Here is a 21,177-nt window from a genome sequence, read left to right as displayed (position 1 = left end):
CCAAAGTATATAATCCACATAGCAAACCTATAATTTCACATTTGTTTTGCTTAGGCTGAATAAAATCAGTAAGCCAACTAGAAAAGTATATTATGTTAACTAGCCTAGGTGATGTATTAACAAGGCAAAAACCACAAAGGTGAATGACTGAAATTTGGAAAACGCTCCTCTAATTAGAAGAGAACAACTAGCCCAGTAAATAGACCCACCCTTCCTTCCGTTGTTTAGGTCACTCACAGAGTGTGCCGTTAGCTTACACCCAAGGCTGTATGTGTATTTCTGTTGCTTGTAATGGGTCTCTGCAACCAACCTCACATACAGTTTTCTTGTTCCAGCTTTCGGCAATGAAGTTCCCCTGAATTAGGTTAGGATTGTTCTAAGAATTAGACATATGTGAACTCAGAACAAGTGCTGTCTGGCTGTTGGCCACATTCAAGTGGTGTATCATCATGGGCAAGGAGAGGCTGACTTAGTTTCACCTTTTTTCAGCTCAGGCAAAGGACTTTCTGGCTTTGCGTTTCCTTTGTCTGTGAAACAGGGGCTCCGGGAACAGTTCTGCTTCCTTACAGGGATGTTATTTCCAGTAACATATGGCACATGAAAAACTTCCTGGCAGATACTGGAAAGAGCCACTCAGAGAAGTAAATATTGAGCACACTATAAAGCTGTGGAAAACTGCCACTGGCACCTTTAGGGGAAAGTAGATAACACTCAAGATTGTTAAAAGAGGACATAGAGATTAACCAAAGAATTTGTAGCATATATGCATAAGCCTTGGACACAGTAGTGCAGTGAAGGCCTAGGGCTGGGGGCCAGGGAGCCGGGTTGAGGGGGTTTATGGGTGGGGAAGGGACATATGTAATACTTCCAACAATAAAAATATTTTTTAAATAAACATTTTAAAAAAGAGGACATAGCATAGTGGTCTAGCACATAGCCTCTAGAGCAGCGGTTCTCAACCTTTCTCATGCCGCGGCCCTTTAATACAGTTCCTCATGTTGTGGTGACCCCCAGCCATAACATTATTCTCGTTGCTACTTCATAACTGTCATTTTGCTACTATTATGAATTGTAATGTAAATATCTGATATGCAGGATGTATCTTCATTGTTACAAATTGAACATAGTTAAAGCACAGTGATGAATCACAAAAACTATGTAATTATATATGTGTTTTCCGATGATCTTAGGCGACCCCTGTGAAAGGGTCGTTCGACCCCCAAAGGGGTCTCGACCCACAGGTTGAGAACCGCCGCCTCGAGCAAGCATGTCCAACTCCCGACCAGCGGGCGGCGCACCCTGAATGAGGCAGGCCACGGGTTTGATATGCTTGCTCTAGAGCCACCCTGCGGGCTCCATTCCAAGAGGTACTCCCGACTTCCTGCATGAGCTGTGTGCCTGGAGCTCCTCATCCATAAAATTTGGATAATATGCCCATTTCATAGGAATTTTATGAATACTTAATATGTTAACACATGTAGAATGCTTGGGACAATGGCTTAGTCCCAGTATATGTTCAATAAGTTAGCTATCAGTGTCAAACTGCTGCATGTAGACACTGCCAGTGAGAATTCTGAGTCCTTACTTATTGGGGTCATTTTTGTTGAAACACAGGTCTGGAGTCTTCCTTGTTTTGCACTGTCCAGTAAGATACATCCTCTAAGTGGATTCAGAAAACAGATTTATGGGACACTTTCAGTGTTCTTTTTCTTGTGCTTAATGCGTGTGATTTATCCCAGTGAGTATGATTTTTGTTAATGTTTAGACTCAGTTTTATAAGTGAGGGTTAAGTTTTTCCCCAAGGTTAGTAGAATCAGAGAATGGTGGTCAAGCTCTGGGGTCTGGACTTGGGCTACTTGGGTTTGAATCTCAGTTCTATTATTTCCTGAGCATTATGACTACCTTGGACAAATTACTTAGGCTCCCAAACATCAGTAACCTCAGGCATAAATTGGAAACAATAAGTGTTTATCTCATGGGATTATTGAGAGATGTATAGGAGAGATGAAAGTATTAAGTAAATGTGTGTTCCTGTTTTTCTTAGGTCATCTTACACGAGAACCTATAGAACTACCTTTCAAGTCGCTTACCTGGTGAATGAGATGCAGGGTTCAAGTTCAGAGACAGATGAATGTTTAAGTAATGACACTGTTACCCATGTTTCTAGCTCCTGGTCTACTTACACCCCCACCGATGGGTTGTCTCTATTGGGAAAGGTGCTCTACAGACAGGAGGAAACTTGAATGGGCATGGCTCACATTCCTTATTTTTTTTTTTTCTGGAATTCTCTTTTTTTTTTTCTTTCAGTCTCATTACTTCAGTAAGATTCCAGGGACTCTGCGCCTTCCCGTCTTTACTTGTTAGTCGATCATCCTGCTACTTTTTCATGTTCCTGCAGAGCACACTGTTTAGGTGGCCAATTGTGAAGAGCCAGATGTTGATCTCAGAAATGTCTCCAGAGTTCTCCCTCCAAGTATGCAAAACCCTTGACAGCTGTGGTGTCTGCGTCTGGGTTTACTAACTGTGAGTTGGGAGCTACTCAATAGGTCGATGGCCCAGGCCTAACACATGCAGACGGTAACCATCCCAGAAGCCCTGGAGGCTTTGCCATCTGCCTTCCATTGCAGTTTTCAATCCACTCAGTGATTTTAACCAAAAAACACAGCATCACATTTCACAACCATGATTTTAAGAGCAGTGTAGACATTGCAAAGCCTTGATCCCAGAAGGTCATTGAGATAAAAAAAAAAAATTGTTTTAAGCAGGCCATGTGTTTGAATCCATGCCCTAAAAGTCAGAGTGGACTCTATCATGACCTGGGAATACACCGCCTTGAGGGCTGGAGGAATTTCACGGAGTACACTGACCCTGGTAGAGCCTTATAAAACTGATGAATAGCAAGTGTTTCAAAATCTTCCCATTTCTATATGAATCATGTGTTAGTACCTTAGGGTACAGCATGCGATGCACTTACAGAGAAAGGACTCATCGGGCAAATTTCTGTAAGGAAGGATGTGAAGGAATGTGCTAATAGGGCTAGCCACTATGGTAAGCTCTTCACTTAAATTATCTTATTTAATCCTCACATAGTATGAAGTAGTGGTTAATCAAAACCCTAAAAGTATAACTCTTTCAAAACAAGGCAGCTGAGAAACTAGTCCTGAGCTAGTTCAGTCTGTACTTGCCCACTCAGAGCATCTGAATTTTAACCTCAGGGGGGCGGGGGGCGGTGGTGGGGGGGCGGGGTTGGTCCACACAATCCAACTATTTATTTTTGCCCATCACAGAACCATCCCCATTAGTAATAGGATATCAGTTGTTGGCATAAAATCAGGAGGAGCAAAGTACTTGAGAGCTTTGCTATCACTTGTGGGGTAACTTGCAACAGACTTTAAGTTACAAATAAGTTCCCAAATCCATGGGGCCTGGTTTGCTCAGAAAGAAGAATGTAATAGGCCGCACTAGAGAGAGCTGCAATGTCCTAGAATTAATAAGAGTTCTGCAGTGGTGCCCTTGTTGTTCAAATGGAGTCCGGAGTCTCAGAACCAAATCCAAACTCCTCCGTCTGGCTCAGCAGGCCTTTCGCAATCTTGGTTTCTTTTCCCAACTCCTCCTTCCTTAGGCGTTCCCCTGTCAGTACATCTACTCGACTTTCTCTCCTACCATTTTCTCTCTAATTGTTTATTTTAAATTGAGTATTGGGTAATTTGTATTCACATAAATTAACACCCTCTGGATATTTATTAAAAGAAACATTGATAAAATAATAGAATGCCTTGCTGCCTCTGACTGAAACCATGGTTTTTAATAGGAATTATATCTTTGTTAAAGATATTGAGAAGATAAAATCATAATCCTCATGAGATAGGAAATAAACATGTCAAAGATTTTGTTTAAACAATTAATAAGGATCATCAGTTGCAACCTTCTTAAAGGATTACCCAAAGAGCAGACACATACACTGGCAACTGGAAATGCTGAGGTGAATGCCTTAACAGATGCACAACCCGTCAGTGTCAGTGGGGTCTTAATCAATTCCACCTTCACTGGCCAAAAATCATTTGTATGTCTATGGACAAGAATGATTTGCATTAATAGCATTTATGAAGTTGTAAAATAGCTCAAAGACAATGAATGTCACAGGTAACCTGGTACATTAGATAGAACATCCAGTAATCTTTCTTCCTTTCTTTCTTTCTTTTCTTTTTTTGCCATTTCAAGATTTTCTGTGATTCTTCTTGACATATTATATACCTGACAAGGTTGTATATAATAGTCACAGTAAGTGCTAGCCACTGTGATAAATCCATTACTTAAATTATCTTAATTATCACAGAACTAGAAAGTAGATGTTACTCAAGACTTTAAAATACATACAAATGTAAACCTTCAAAAAATGTCGTATCAGTCTTTATTTCCTCCTCGCCAAGGAACACTTGATTACCTGGGCAGCTAAGGAAGTGGTTCTTGCGTACATTAGTCCTTCTTGTGGGCGTCTCATGACTCTGGCCTTGGGCAGTCTGGATAACAAGTATGGGATCTTGGCTTCTTCTTCTTTCCATTCTTTTTGTTTTGTTTTGTTTTTTAACTTATCGCTGAAAGGTCTTAATGTTTGAGCAACTACAGAAATGCCCACGCATTGCCGGGACCCTGTAGTCTGGCCCCTCTCTGCTTAATGTGGATATCCTTGGACTGGCCTCCTTCACTGTACACTGACCAAGGGACAGAATTTAAGGCCCTTTTGATGGGCAGAATGTTGCTTTCTTGGAAAGCTAGAAACAGATATATGTTTATACAGATACTCCTTCTTCAAGTTGCTTCCTTTGAAAGGCTGTCAATCCCTGAGGCCCTGACCCTATTCCATTGTAACTTAATTTCCAAGTTTGATATTTCCATACATGTTTATTCATTCATTCTCTGGACAGATAGTTATGGACTGAAGTGAACAAACCAGACAAAAATTGTTGCCCTTGCAACTGAAATGGACACTTTTTTAATAAGAAGTGGAATCTGATACGTTAAGCGATAAGAGTATATAGAATTAAAAAAGTATGAGAGGGGTTGAGAAATTAATAAAACGTGGCATGGCTCGAGGAAGCATGGAAATTTTTTCATTGCTCAGTCTAGGAATGTCTCACAGCGATAGGGAGGTGAGGGGTGAGCATGTGGTCTCCAGGAATGGGAGGTGTGCTGTGCAAACGTGAAGATTCTGAGGTGGGAACATGCCTGGGGTTGTCAGGAACAGTGAGAAAGCCAAAGTGAATCATGAGGAAAATGACCGTTTTTTCTCTTTTTAGTCATTGAAGTCAAACCTTGTTGGTACACCCCTGGCCCTCTTGAAAACACAAGTACAAAGATAGACTGCGATCAAATAAATAAATGAATGAAATGAGTGGAGTCCCAGGTGCTTTTCTCCGTGAAGGTCACAGCGAATGAATGTCATAGGCTTATGGAGCTGATTTTTGTCCTTTACAATTTATATGGAGTTAACAATTTTTTAAATTAAAAACAAAAAAACACCTTAACTTCATTCTTTTGGCTAACTTGTTTCTTCTTATTTTTTAGATAGCTTATTTTAGAACAAATCAAATCAGTTGTTCCCTGTTCCTTTATCTACACTAATAAAAGAGAAAAATGGTAATAGGCGTACGACGATACCCTTTTCATTGGCTAATCAGGGCTATATGCAAATTAACTGCCAACTAAGATTGGCAGTTAACTGCCAACAAGATGGCGGTTAATTTGCATATGTAGGCACAACGCAGGGAGGCGAAAGGGAAAGCAGGAAGAAGCCCCCTGCCACTGACAGTGATCTGAAACCCAGGGGGGAGCTAAGAGCTGGGGGGGCAGGGCAAAGGCGGCCCCCAGCCATGATCGGAGAATCAGGCGCCTTTGCCACCCTGGCCAGTGATAGCAGGAAGTAGGGGTGGAGCCAGCGATGGGAGCTGGGCACAGTCGAAGCTGGCAGTTCCGGGAGCTAGGGGTCCCTTGCCTGGGCCTAAAGCGGAGCCCACGATCGCGGGGCCGCTGCAGCTGCGGGTCCTGGCTGTCCGGGCCGGATGCCCAGGCCAGAGGCATTAAGCCTGGGCAGGGGCGGAACCTGCAACCACGGGGAGCTGGGGGTCCCCTGCCCAGGCCTGACACCTCTGCCGGAGGCCTCAGGCCTGGTCAAGGGGCCGATCCGGTGATTGGTGATCGGAGGGTGATGAGGGTCAACTCCTCTGGCTGAGGCATCAGGCCTGGGAGGGGGGCGGAGCCGGGGATTGGGGGGATATGATGGTCCCCTTGCCCAGGCCTGAAGCCTGGGTCAGAGGCGTCAGGCTTGGGCGGGGGGTGGAGCAAGCGATCAGAGGGAGATGGGAGTCCCCTGCCCAGGCATGATTCCTGGGCCAGAGGCCTCAGGCCTAGGCGAGGGCCAGAGCCAGTGATCGGGGGGAGATGGGGGTCCCCTGTCCAAGCCTGACACCGCTGGCGGAGGCGTCAGGCCTGGGCAAGGGGCCGATCCTGCGATTGGAGGGTGATGGGGGTCAACGCCTGAGGGCTCCCAATATGTGAGAGGGGGCAGGCTGGGCTGAGGGACACCCCCACACACACACCAAGTGCACGAAGTTCGTGCCCCGGGCCCCTAGTATTTAAATATTAAAATTAATGTAATGATCCCTGACCTAACCGGTATTGTGCTAAGTGAAATAATCCAGTCAGAGAAAGACAAATACCATGTGATTTCACTTATATGTGGAATCTAAAGACAAATAATCAACAATTGAAACAGACTGATACAGAGAACAGACTGATGGATGACAGAGTGGAGGGATCTTGGGGGACTGGGTGAAAAAGCTGAAGGAATTAAGAAGTCCAAATTGATAGGTATCAAATAGTCACAGGGTTGTAAAGTCCAGCGTAGGGAATACAATCAATAACATTGTAATAACTATGTACAGGTCCGAGTGGGTACTAAAAACATTGAGGAGAACACTTTGTAAAATATATGATTATTTAACCACTATTCTATACACCTGAAACTAATACAAAATAATATTAACGTAAACTGTAATTGAAAAATAAAATGTTAAATAAAAATTTTAAAATATTGGGTTTTTTTTTATATAAAACTTAGATTTAACTAGGTGACCTGTATTTTACCTAGCAACCCTAAAATAGGCTCTTGTGAGCCTTCTTCTGTTGCTTCTAGATTCTTTTCCACCCCATCAAGATATCAGAGGCAAAGCTCTCCTTGGAATAACCCTATGCTAGACGCTCTGAGCCCTGGGTTCCAGGTCCTAATGCCCTGTAGTTGTTTGACTGAACCAAGTACATAACATCTCTAAGATTTTGTTTTTTCATCAATTAGAATAGAAATAAGTCTTTCCGACCTACCTTAAGTTATTATTATAATGCTCAAGCAAGACACAGAAAATGAAAACACTTCCCGAATAGTCACATGCTCTCATAGTAGAAAGTTACCATGTATTTGCACAGCTTTCAAAGCAGGAGCTTGAAGTTCTGCCTCGTTCCTTGCTCTGAAAGCCAGTTCACATCAACAGATGGAGCGTGGGCACCTTGACCTCTTACCTTTAGTAAATGAATGGCCTCCTTTGAGAATTGTTGCAATGGCCTCCATGTCTCACGGGAAAGGACTACAGAACAGGAATGAGAGATGGTGACCATGCAAGTGACCTCCTGAGTTGATGAGCAGGACATTTTTGCTGTCGGACCTCTGCCCTGAAATATAGAAAAGTTTTTCCATCAACACTTTCATGCATCTCTTTCTCCAGAGATGGAATTAGTGTTTGTGCAGCAATGGGTGAGAAATCGCTTTTAAATTCTGAGAAAAGTCTCATAAAAAAGGGGAGATTAGAGGGTGGTAGGGAGGAAAGAGAGGCCCAGGAGTGCTGAGTATTGAGATCACAGCCTTTCATGAACAACATACAACCAATTCTGGAGAAAATTCAAATAAGAACTGGAATAATTACCTACACTTGCTAAATAAACACCCAGTGTGGTTGCTATCAAAATGAAAATCCGTCATTTCTATTTTGACTCAAAGGGCCCATAATGAAATAGGCATGGCAGCTGCTTTAAACCCACACACCTAAGGAGGAAAATTATATGCTTCACCCAGTGAGGAGACTAGGGTTTGTATTTTAAATTTCGTCTCTAAGAGATTTTTTACCAGAAGGTGAAAGATTTTTCTTCACTTGTTTGAAACAAATGCTCCTGTTGGAGTTTACAGAGAGCATCATACAGTGAGAATGAATTTTAGTAGATTGCTGTAGCTTAGCAGCATTTCAAGATATTTACCATTTTAATTATTTTCCTCCAGTGTGCTATAATTAGTATCTAAGTGTAACATGTAAGTGCGTCAATGTAATGTCATTGCTTCAATTGGACATTTAAGTGGGTTACTGGCAAGTATTAAATCAAATCAATTATTTTTTTAAATTTTTATGAAATGCTTATTTTATTTGACAACTAGCTTCTGCTTCCTGTGAGACCACTGAATACTATTAACAATATGCACCATTTATACCTGTACTTGTAGACGGTGTAAAGAATACATTCTGTGAAATTAAACAGCTAGGAGGACAGTGTTAAGATAATTATCTTGTCCAGGAAAGCTAACACTTGTTTTTTTAACTGGAACTTTGGTATCTAATTAAGATTTCCCTTGTTAATGTTGTGTTCAATTTAAAACATGGCTTTAAGACGTCAGTATTTTACAGTAGTGAGTGACTTAATAATAACCAGTGACTGATGTTTCCCTCAGGTATACATCACTTGAAAGGAGGATAGCTTAGAAGTTGGGGTGTCAATGTGTCTTGCTGAAGGGAATTGGAGTGGGGAAAAAACAGGCCTGTAAATTCTGGCTATTCTGCCAGGGGCCTAGAGCTTCCCGGGAGGAAAATGACTAGCTGCATCTGCCAGATGGACCCATCGCGAGAACACACCACTGGTAGCCTGACAAGTGTCCATCATCTGAGAAGGCCAAGTATCTTACGTATAAGCCACAGAGTCTTCGATGTTGATCGGTGGATGCTATAGATGGTCTTGAGTTGGGTTTTTGTTTTTATTTCTTGAGTGTATCTTTATTGATTTCAAAGAGGAAGAAAGTAGGAGAGAGAGATAGAAACATCAATGATGAGAGAGAATCATCCATTGACTGCCTCCTGCATGCCCCACACTTGGGATCAAGCCTGCAACCCGGGCATGTGCCCTGACCGGGAATCGAACCATGACCTCCTGGTTCATAGGTCAATGCTCAACCACTGAGCCACACCCACCAGGCTTGAGTTGGTCTTGAAAATAATCTGAATGTGTTTATCCCCCAATTTGGAAATATCTAGAAATTTTTAAGGTTCAAAAGCCCCTGCCCCACCTTTTTTTTTTTTTTTAGGTTTGCAAGTCTTTTGACGATGTACTGGACCATAGCAGGACTAAGCTTTCGGACTAAGCAGATATTGGTTACTACGTAGAGATTACATCACCTTTGTAGAAGTGAATCATTGCCATCTATTTTCCCTTTGCCAAACTTCTCCTTATCCACCATCCCCTCTCTTTGTAAAAACAGCAACAGCACACACACATAAACTTTACAAAGCACTTTCACACTTCTCTCAACTCTCTTATTTCCATTATAAAACCAAGGCACACGTGTCTCAAAGAGAGGAGGTGACTTTCCCAGAGCCCTAAAATGAGTAAATCCTCTCCCCTAAACTACCATGTATCAATTATTCATTAGTACCTACTACATGCCAAGCAATATCGTAGGTGTTGAGATCCACTGGTGCTGAGTCAAGAAATAATACAGCCCTAGCAGGTTTGGCTCAGTTGGTAGAGCATTGGCCTGTGTACCAAAGGGTCCCAGGCTCAGTTCCAATCAAGGGCACATACCTTGGTTGTAGGCTCCTACCCAACCCAGGCCTTGGTCAGAGCTCCTGCAGGAGGCAACCAATCAATGTTTCTCTCTGTCTTTCCCTCTCTCTTCTACTTACCCTAAAAATCAATAGAAAAATATCCTCGGGTGAGAATCAACAACAACAACAGAAAAGAAATAATAAATACATACATGAGTCCTACCCTCACAGAGTCTATAGTCTGCGAAGGGAAACAATAGGTGAGCGATTGCAAACCTGCATGCTGAGTGCCTTCGTAAATGAGGCATGGGCTCCCCTGAGAGGTTGCTGAAGGCCCTCCATCATCACCATCTCAAGTGACATCTAGGGAGCACTCACTGCATGCCGGGTATCGTGTCATTGCTTTGCAATAGCATCTTTCTTAATGCTTGCCTGGTGTTAGGCCGCCCATTGATGAGGAAAGTGAGACATGGAGATTGAGCTAACCTATACAAGTCATAAAGAAAGGTGGAGCCCAAATTCAACCGGGCAGTCTGGTTCAAGTCCACACAGGTAGACTTCCACCTAGATTAATTATAGCCTTCCCAAAGACTATGATCTCCAGTGAGGAAGAAAGGGCTAGAGTCTAGACTAACAAATGTTTTGAAATAAAATCTATTACAATTTATAAAGAAAATGTCTTCTGAAAACAGTGTGGTGATTGGCAGATCAGGTGGAGGGCAGCTGGAAGGAGGGGGAAGAGGGTAAAGGGGGGATAAATGGTGTGGAAGGAGACCTGAATTGAGGTGGTGAACACACAGACATTGTACAGATGATGTGTTATGGAATTGTGCACCTGAAACCTGTATAATTTTGTTAACCAGTGTCCCCCGCCCCAGTCACTTCAATAAAAAGGAAAGGAAACTGAAATAGATTCCACAAGAAACTTCACTTTGAAATACCTAAGCCTCAACCACATCAGAAACTTTGTTAAGTTCCTGCATCCAGGACATGGAAATAATTAGATGTTCGACTTGCCCACAGTTGAAGTAGAAGATTTGGCTGCAGTGTTCCTGTTTGCCATGTTGCTAGCAGGGTGTTTATTTTATGTAAATCAATCAGGAGAGTAGTAATCACTAACTGGTATCATTGTGACCACAGAGTACTTCACAGATGCAGCCTTTGAGTCTTGTTGCCAGAAAAAGACCGAAGCTTCAGCCATATTAAAATCTCCTCTCCAGGAGCCTGGGCCAAGGTCAAGCTTGTAATGGCACATGGACTGATACGTTTCTTCATTTGCTCCATGCTTAAAAAAAAAAAAAAAATCATCCAGACATAATTAACTTCCCATTCCTACTAATTATAAGGCATTTGTGCTTTTACTGGACACGAATTAGGAATCTAAACCATTGGTAGCTAGAGAGAGTTAAAGACAGGTGGCACAAATGTTTCCGCAATAGTAGTGCCATTCTGTTTTGTTTTGCTTTGCAGTTTGGAAAAGGAAATTGCGTGGCTTTTGAAAATAAATGTTGTGAAATTGTAAATCGTGCTATTTCTATTCTACTCCTCAACTGAAACTCTTGTGGCATACAGTGCACATAAAGTCCTGTCTTTATTCAGCTTCAGGCAACCTGCCTGGCACATCTAGCCCATTTACAGGGGCAACCAGGCTGGCAAACTAATGAGAAAAAAATTAGTTAACAATAACATATTGCTCAGTCAAACATATTCAGCATGTACATTAGCTGTTTGTATCCTGTTTCTCTCACATATCCCCAAATCATAAAAGTCTTCTTTTAATGCCAGTTTTATTTGTTTTTTAAAGACACACTTAACTTTCATGAAGATTTTTAAAATGTTTGTTACCTCACCAGTTGTTAGAATATTTGACAATCAGCCTATCTTTCTATTATAACAAATATCTGAAGTGACCCTTTATAATTACTTTTTATATAAATTTTTAAACTAAAATTGTTTTATTCATTTTTATTATTCCCTTTTTATCAGTTTTGTGCTGATTGTCTGTTGTGTTTTTTTCCAGATTTATATTTTTGGAGTTTTTTAATATTTCCATTTTTAAGAAATTTAGCAAAAAATATTCTATAAACTCTAATAATTTGAAAAGATGGCTTAAATCAATGTTTATAGTAGTAAGAGTATTGAACAAAGCACATAGTTTCTACAACACAACTATTATAAAATACAGCTTTTGGCCCAGCCAGTGTGGCTCGGTGGTTGAGCATCAACCTATGAACCAGGGGTCACGGTTCGATTCCCAGTCAGGGCACGTGCCCAGGTTGTGGGCTCGATGCCCAGTAGGGAGTGTGCAGGAGGCAGCTGATCAATGATTCTTTCTCATCATTGATCTTTCTCTCCCTTTCCCTTTCCCTTTCCCTTTCTCTCTGAAATCAATAAAAATATATATTTAAAAAATACAATTTTGGGGGGATGTGTAATGTGAATTTCTGAAATAATATCTTAAGGTTCACCTAACACGGAGGTGAAAGACCCATTGGAAAAGCATCTTGTCCTCAATTTTGTCAGGTCTGCGAGAGAGGGTACACACAGAGGGAGCATTCGAGGCGGAATGGAGACCTGAGTGACAGGAGAGAGTAAGTTTTTTAAATGAGCACAGTATGAAAATAGAACCTTTGGCAGAAGAAGAGACAGATCCTAAAACAAATGGAATACTGATTAGGAAAAGTAGCCACCCTTTAGAGCAGCGGTTCTCAACCTGTGGGTCGCGACCCCTTTGGCGGTCGAACGACCCTTTCACAGGGGTCGCCTAAGACCATCCTGCATATCAGATATTTACATTATGATTCATAACAGCAGCAACATTACAGTTATGAAGTAGCCACGAAAATAATGTTATGGTTGGGTCACCACATGAGGAACTGTATTTAAAGGGCCAGAAGGTGGAGAACCACTGCTTTAGAGAGTGCTTGCTATATATCCGACATTCTTCTCAAGTATTGACATATTTCTACTTGTTTTGTTTCAACCTATGAAGAGCAGAAAACTAGTCGGTTAAAGCCACCCATGGAGAAGACATTGAAACACCAAGAAGGAAGTGAGAAATTAAAGAGATACTCCAAGAAGCAAAGGTAAGTGAGCATGAGGGACTGGACAGAGGGATGTGGGGAACAAAAGGACAATGACAGAAAGGCCATTGGTGACAGGAAATGACTGAAAATAAGTCCAAGAGTCCATCCTTGAGGAGATGGAGAGGGAAACTTGGAGAAGATCAAGTCAGTTAGAAGCACAATTATCAGGCCAAGGGCAGGCATAATTTCATTGAATTATGCCACCAGGTCTTTTGCTTCCCACCCCCAACTCCCCATGCCAGGCCTTGCCCTCCGTATGAGGCACACCTTCCTGCAGACAGTGGCAAGCCTGGCCCTGTCGCCAGGCTGCAGGCCCTGCTCTCACAGGCACTGCCGAAGTGGCAGGAGACAGTGCCGGGGTCCTGCCCCAGCAGGTCCAGGGGTCCCCAAAGGTGTGGACGGAGTTGGCGAAGAAGGAATGACACGGAGACAGCGTTCAGTTGATCATCATAGCCGGGTTCTCTTGTCAGGGTCTCCAGCCAGGTTCTGTAGCCGGGTTCTGTCCAGGTTCTCCAGCCAGGTTCTGTAGCCATGTTCCCTCGCTAGGTTCTCCAGCCAGGTTCTGCAGGTTCTCCAGCCAGGTTCTGTCCAGGTTCTCCAGCCAGGTTCAGTCACCAGGTTCTAGTCAGGTTCTCTTGCCAATTTCTGTAGTCAGGTTCAGTCCAGGATCTTTTGCCATGTTCTCTCGCTAGGTTCTGTCTCTAGGTTCTGAGGCCAGTTTCTGTCCAGGATCTTTTGCCATATTCTCTCCAGCGAAGTTCTTCTGTCTCTAGAGAACGTTCTGTGTAGGTTCTGTGCCAATTTCTGTGTCTCTTCGTTCTGTCTCCTAAGTTCTGTCTGCTGTTGTCTTGTTTCAACTGTATTTATACCAGTTGATTCCAATCCTATCAATCTCTATTTCAAAGGTTAGGGCATTTCTTATCTCCATTCCAGGGAGTAAGGATTATGTAGCTTAAGCATGATTGTTCGTAGTTAAAGTGATTAATTACCCACCTGGCACTTAGTTAAGAGGTTTTATTCCCTCCCTAACTTCAGGGGAAAATCCCTACCTGGGGAAACAACCTTTCTCAGAGAGGAGACCTTGGTTAAAACACATAGTGCCAAGAAGGTGAGCAAACATATTAAGAACAGTATGCCATATATGCCAGGTCCCTTGAAACAGCAAACATGGACCGGCTCCCAGCAAGACAGGCCGCCCACAGCACTTGCTGTGAGGGGTTGGGAGGCTGGTCAGGCCAGCCCTTCAGGATGTTCATTCCCACCCCCTGGCTTGAATCCATTCTGAAGTCCTGTCCTGAGGAGCTGGAGTTAACGGATACATTTAATACAAGTTATTGCGTGGGAAGAGGGCAGAAAGGAGAAGCAAGCAGAAGGCTAAGAATGAGAAGACCCGGGTTTTAGCCCAAGTTCAAAGTCCACATGGCCTTGGGCAAGTCTCTCTCTCTCTCTCTCTCTCTCTCTCTCTTTCTCTCTCTCACACACACTTTATTTGTTCAGACCAACTGTGGGCATTGGAACGTTCTGTGAGGTTCATTTCAGCTGGGATGTGACATGTTTTCTAAGGCATTCTGACATATAGATGTAAGTGTGCTGTTAACACATAAAAGCTATTACTATTGATCCCTTTTGATAATAAAATCCAGGTTTTCAATCCATACCAATTTAGTGTGAACTCTAAAAAGCGAAACTCAGGCAGTGTGATAGGGAGCATAGTCACCCCAAACAAGCAATGTGGGCATTTCCAATCAGACACAGACGGCCCTGTCTGGGTCACTCAGCCACCCGCAGCAGAATTACAAAGGACAGACACTCATTGTGGTAGGATGTTCCCAGATGAGCATATCTTAGCAATTAGCCACAGCAAAGCCATTTGTCTTAAATTAACTTGAAGTCTGTTAGCTGAAGCCTAATTAAATATTGGCAGTTCCTTAGAAAAACAAATTAAAAAATCATTCCACAGTGCCACCTTGTCACTGCAGAAAGCTTTTATAAGGAAGACTTGCAAAGCACGGTGAGTCTTTCCTTCGAGTGCATGTTGCTTTCAGAAGCAGCTGAGGTCCTCCAGGCTAACACTTTGCAAGCTGCTCTCTCCGTGCCGTTCTGAGGAATATAAGGTCAGGTTTTTTCCTGCAGTTGGAAGTCAGCAAAAAACAAAACAAAACAAAACAAAACAAAAAAACCCAAAACTAAAAGCAGATTTTGTTTTATTCATCACAGCAGGTGGAGGATGTATAGAACTCATCCAAATCCCAAATAACAAATAGAACCTAAATGTCCCCAATGACTTCTACATCCTTTCTTCAGTCTCACAGGCCTCCTCTTCTGATAGGCATCCGATCGACCATTTTCCAGTCCCGTTATTTCTGATACATTAGTGCTACTGAAAAATTCAAACGTGCCCCCCTCATGGTTTGCTGTTTAAGATTCTGAAGGTAGCCTGGCCATCATGGCTCAGTGGTTGTGCATTGACCTATGAACCAGGAGGTCACGGGTCAATTCCCAGTCAGGGCACGTTCCCAGGTTGCAGGTTTGATCCCCAGTGGAGGGCGTGCAGGAGGCAGCTGACGAATAATTCTCTCTCATCATGATGTTTTTATCTCTCTCTCCCTCTTCCTCTCTGAATAAAAAAAATTTTTAATTAAAAAAAAAAACTCTCATAAAAAAAAGAAGATTTTGACTTTAAAGTGTTCTGACCGGCACCAGCCTGGGGCTTTCCAAGAATGGCCTAGAGAGACTTGGGCAGATTCTCAGTTCCTGTTAGGTGCGGATGCCTCTCTTGACCTAGCAAGTTTTCCAAGTACTCACTGTTTTGAGTTGTGTTTATGTAAGTTTCAACTTGAAGCTGATCCTGTAGTAAACAAGAAAGTGAAATCACTGCTTTGGGGGCACAGTCGTGCTTGGGGGTAATTCAGTGCTTTGGCTCACTGTCCTGGTGGTTCCACAGAACAAGGGATAGGATGGATCTCCCAAATGCTTTTGCCTCAGTTCCCCACTTGGTCAACTAAGTGTAGAAACACCTTTTCGTTCCCCAAACGGAGAGAGGCATTAGATTTGGGATATTGAACATGTACCCCAAGAAAGTTTCCCATTCAGCAGCTGCCACTGCCATGGAAATGGTAGTTCCACAGAAGGTATATGAGGGCTATAGTAAAGGGATCCTGCAGATTCTCAGCAAAGATGACCTGAGCATGGGGAACAGGAGGGGGCTCTGACGGCTAGGGTAGTACCCAGAGCTGATGTGACATCCTGTAATGACCCACAGATAACATTGAAACTCTGTCCCAAAAAAATCTGTTGTGCTGAGACAGAAAGAGACTCTGAAGATGAGAGTATGTGTGTCTCAGGGTCCCTTGCTGGATGCATCCATGACAATGTGGAATAAGGTAGAAGATCAGGAAGTATCATCCCATGAACAAGTGATAGGTGAAAATGCAGGGTAAACTAATGGCCTGGATTAGCCTTTGATGCCTCCATTTGTATTTGGGGGGTTTTCTTACATACAATTGATTGGTTGGAATTTATATTCACCTAATTTTCCAGGATTAAAAATTGTATGAATGGCTCTGGACACTTATAAATCAAATGACGTAACTTCGCTTGGAGCCAGACCACATCTTCTTGTCTTTTTGCAGTTCACTGCCATCCTGTAGTGTATGAATTCTTAGGAAGAAATCTAAGGGCTACATGGTAAGTCACCCTTCTTAACCCCATGATGCTACGGAAGAACTCAAGTATTCAATCCTCAAAGGACGTGTGAAGAAAAAGTCATTCAAATGGAAGCAAATACCCAAGCTTCTAATTAGGGTTTGCTGATAGCCAGCACATGCCAAGTCATGAGAGGTCCCTCAACTGTCTTTGCACATAGATTTTAAAAGGAAAATTGTAAAATGTCTCTCTTCTATGTAATACTGATATATACTGGCATAACTATTTCTTATAACATCCTTCCTATGATTTAGGTGAACAGAATGATAACATTTCCAAATCTATTAGTTTAGGTACAAAAAAATTTCCAATCCATGAATCTGTTCCCCGGGAATATAAAAATGAAAATTTAACCGTCCAAACAGCCAGATATTTTGGACCCCCACAACTATTAAAATCAAGTTCGCCACTTCTCTAGATGAGTCCCTCTGCTGTGGCCAGCCTCGAACATGGCCCCGCATCCCGGGTTCAGGCGCTTGTGTATTTCCCTTCCGTGTTTTACTTGGGTTGGTCTACGAGACAAACGTGATAGTATGTTACTTCTGAGATGGGTCATAAAAGGCCTTGTGACTTCTGCCTCGTGCTGTTTCTCTTGGATCACTCACTCTGAGAGCAGCTAGCAAACTTCCTTAAGAGAGGCCCCACGTATGGAGATCAACTGAGGCCAATGGTCAGGCAGGAATTGAAGAGTCCAGCCAGCAGCCACAGGAATGAGCCCGGACGCAGATCCTCCTGCTCAGTGTAGCCTTGGGTGACTGCAGTCTTGGCCAATATCTCAGTCACAATCTCATGAGACACCTTGACCCAGAACCAAGCAATTGAGCGTCTTCCTAATGCCTGACTCATAGAAATATAAGATAATAAGTACGTATTGTTTTCAGCACGTAGGTTTTTGGAAAACTTATTATACAGCAATAGATACGCTAATAGACTCTCCTGGTCTTAAATGATTTCAGGTTGATGTTTTATCATTTGTTTTCCTAAATGTATATACTGCAAAGTCATTTCTATGTCCTTTAAAAGTGTAAGTCTGGAATTTTTTAATCAATTCAAACCAAATATAAGATTTTATACTAAACATATATGCTTATACAAAGAAAATAATTCAGTCTCGTTAGCCCTACATGGCTTTCCTTTAAGGATTGAATCACACACAGACACACAAATATATATACAACTGTGATTCACTGATTTTGTTGATACAAAGCTTATCAAGATGTTAAACTGGGATTGAGAGAAAAAAATAAAAGACAGCAGAAGTCACTTTAAATATATCATCTGCTAAGACAAAATCGCCTCACAAAGCTCCTCTTAACCCTACCAGACCGCTGTACCGATTTTTCGGTAATTTCTGAATCTGTACCTAATTTTCGGTACTTTGCCTACTACGTGAAAAAAATGCATCACAAACTAAAAATAATCAACCAATCGTGGTCATACCTCATGGTAAGCTATTGCAAATGTCTGCCCCCATGTGTTTGAATTGACTTTGTGTGGTATAGGGGACAGTTAGGTTCAGGGCCTCAGGTCTGGTAGACTTAATGCTTTAATTATGCAAAGAACAAAAGCTTCTGTACCTCGTTCTCCACAGATTATTAGCACCTAAACAAACTATCTGCAATATTTTTCAAGGCCAGGTTTCTCCTTGTCTAAACAGTCAACACTGAGCGTGACTCATTCACTGCCTGTTTCCCTGTTAAATCCTCATTGCAGCTAAATTAACTGACTCTCGGGAAAGTTCTGTTACTGAAAATCTGCTCCTAAATCTTGCAGTATTTCCCAACATACTGGTAACACCAGGTCCACATTGACTTAGTATTTCCCCAGAGGAGAAGCACAGCCCTGGGCCTCTGCTTTTTAATCCTCTGAGCTCTGTTTTAGCTGAAAGTCATATAGCCAACCAAGTCAAATTTACTACCTTTACAGTCAAAGCAGCTCTTAACCAGAGGTCAGTTACCTTGAGGAGTCTGCCAGTGGACTTTTTCTGTGATCCTATGCTGTTTACTGAAAAGAAAATTGGGTGTATATAAATGATAAATGCTAAACGTCCTTGGGATTTTGTGAAATAATTCTCTAATGAAAATAGATGGCTGTGTCACTAATAAGAAAAGAAAAAAAAAAATACAACTATTCCCATGCTTCTGTTTCTGTTAATTAGAAAAGCCGGTGACCATAAGTTATACAATTTGTACCCGACAACACTTCTTTATTCACAATTGTCTTCTTGCCAAATAAAATAGTCAGTGATGGAGAAAGGAGAGAAGGCCACAAATCTGAGCTGACCAGTTAGCATCTAAGATAAAAAAAAGATGTGTCCAGCATGAATTAATGACTCTGTAACCAACACCAGCACATACTGTGACCAACGAAAGAAGAAAAAAGCCCTGTTTATGCCTGTCAACAGTCTCTAATTCAAGACAATGCCCATCAATGGGAAATTATCTCACAGAGGTTTCATTATTTAAATTTTAGGTTGTTTTTTTTAAATCTTAACTATATGCTAAGTACTTTTTACAACTTTTGTCCTAGAACTTATTTACTCATTCTGCATCTACTTTATGAGCACAGGTCATCTTATTTGGGTTTTTGATAGCTTATTCCTCAGGTTAATTGTCCTTATGGTTTTATTAATCCAAGCCTAATGAGTCCAATGGGACCAGTCTTCAAAAATGCTTGTATTAATAATGACAACCCCACCCAAGATCCACACTTCTTTTTAAGTTTTATTTTATTATTTAAAGTATCACATATAGCATTACATATGTTTCCTTTCTCCCCCATGCCACTCCAACCCACTACCCCCGCCCCCCCCAACCAGCACATCCCCTTGCTTCCCTAGTGTCTGTGTCTAAGATTTGGAAAGAGCCTAAGTGCCCATCAGCAGATGAGTGGATTAAAAAGCTGTGGTACACTTCTAGGACTATATCCCAAGAAACTAGAAACACCACTCAGAAAGGATATATGCACCCTTATGTTCATAGTGGCACAATTTACAATAGCTAAGATTTGGAAACAGCCTAAGTGCCCATCAGCAGATGAGTGGATTAAAAAATGGTGGTACATCTACACAGTGGAACACTATGCTGCGGTAAAAAAGAAGAAATTCTTACCATTTGCGACAGCATGGGTGGAACTGGAGAGCATTATGCTAAGCGAAATAAGCCAGTCAGAGAAAGATAAATATCACATGACCTCACTCATTTGTGGAATATAATGAACAATATAAATTGAAGAACGAAAACAGATCCAGAGGCAGAGAAGCAATGATCAGACCATCAAACCTCAGAGGGAAGGCAGGGGAGGGTGGGAGTAAGGGGGAGAGATCAACCAAAGGACTTGTATGCATGCATATAAGCCTAACCAATGGACACAGACACCAAGGGGGTGAGGGCATGAGTGGGGCTATAAGGACACATATGTTACCTTAATCAATAAAGAAAAAAAGAAAAATCTGTGGTACAGCTACACAATGGAATACTACGCTGTTGTAAAAAAAAAAAAAGAAAGAAAGAAAGAAAGAAAGAAAGAAAGAAAGAAAGAAAGAACTCTTACCATTTGTTTGCAACAGCATGGATGGACCTAGAGAGCATTATGCTAAGCGAAATAAGCCTGAGAAAGATAAATATCACATGATCTCACTCATTTGTGGTATAAAATGAACAACATAATCTGATGAACAAAAATAGATCCAGAGACAAAGACACATCGAACAGACTGTCAAACTTCAGTGGGAAGGCAGGGGAAGGGTGGGGAGTGGGGGTAAGAGATCAACCAAAGGACTTGTATGCATGCATATAAGCATAACCAATGGACATTTTTTATGACGAGACTTCAGCTCCAAAATGTGCTCAGATGTCATGTGGCCATAACATCAGACTCACAGCACCGCCCAATAGCATCATCTACGCTAGAAATGTTCTCTGTCTGCCTTGTCCGATACAGTAGCCATGAACTACATGTGACTTTTGAGCTTTTGAAATGTGACTAGTGGGACAGAGAAACTGAATTTCTAATTTTACGACATTTTAATTAATTTAAATTTGCCTACCATGTTGGACAGCACAAAGGAGTCTCATGATTTAGCTCCTTGGCCTTTTGACCTAGAGGAATTTCAAAGCTGCAAATGTTGTAAGAGGGCTGAGTGGAATAACATTCCATCTAGCAATGTCTAGTTTTGAGCCCAAAAGCAGTGGGAAGAAGTACTCCAGCATCTATGGAAATTGGTTCTGGCTTCCCCATGTGTTTTGAAGGATGTTTTCCTGTGGGTTATTGAAGACACACTCCCTTAGGCCCTGTGGAGAGCTCAAGAGTTCCAGAGATCTGGGCCAGTGTTCAATCACTCATTCTTTGATGTTGCTGAAACTGGCTCTTTCCAAACCACCTTCCCCCTAGAATTATGGTCTTGCTTCCCTCACTTTATAGTTGTGAAATAGATGTTCAGAACATTAGTGATCCCTCCATTATTAAAAAAAAAAAAAGCACTCTGACTTTTGGTCCAAAAAAAGTTCCTCTTTCTCAATCATGAGAAAATG

This window comes from Myotis nattereri, assembly GCF_964212035.1.
Source record: "Myotis nattereri genome assembly, chromosome: 4".
Taxonomy (NCBI): domain Eukaryota; kingdom Metazoa; phylum Chordata; class Mammalia; order Chiroptera; family Vespertilionidae; genus Myotis; species Myotis nattereri.
The sequence above is the reverse complement of the archived record's forward strand: the minus strand, read 5'-3'. Positions refer to the sequence as shown.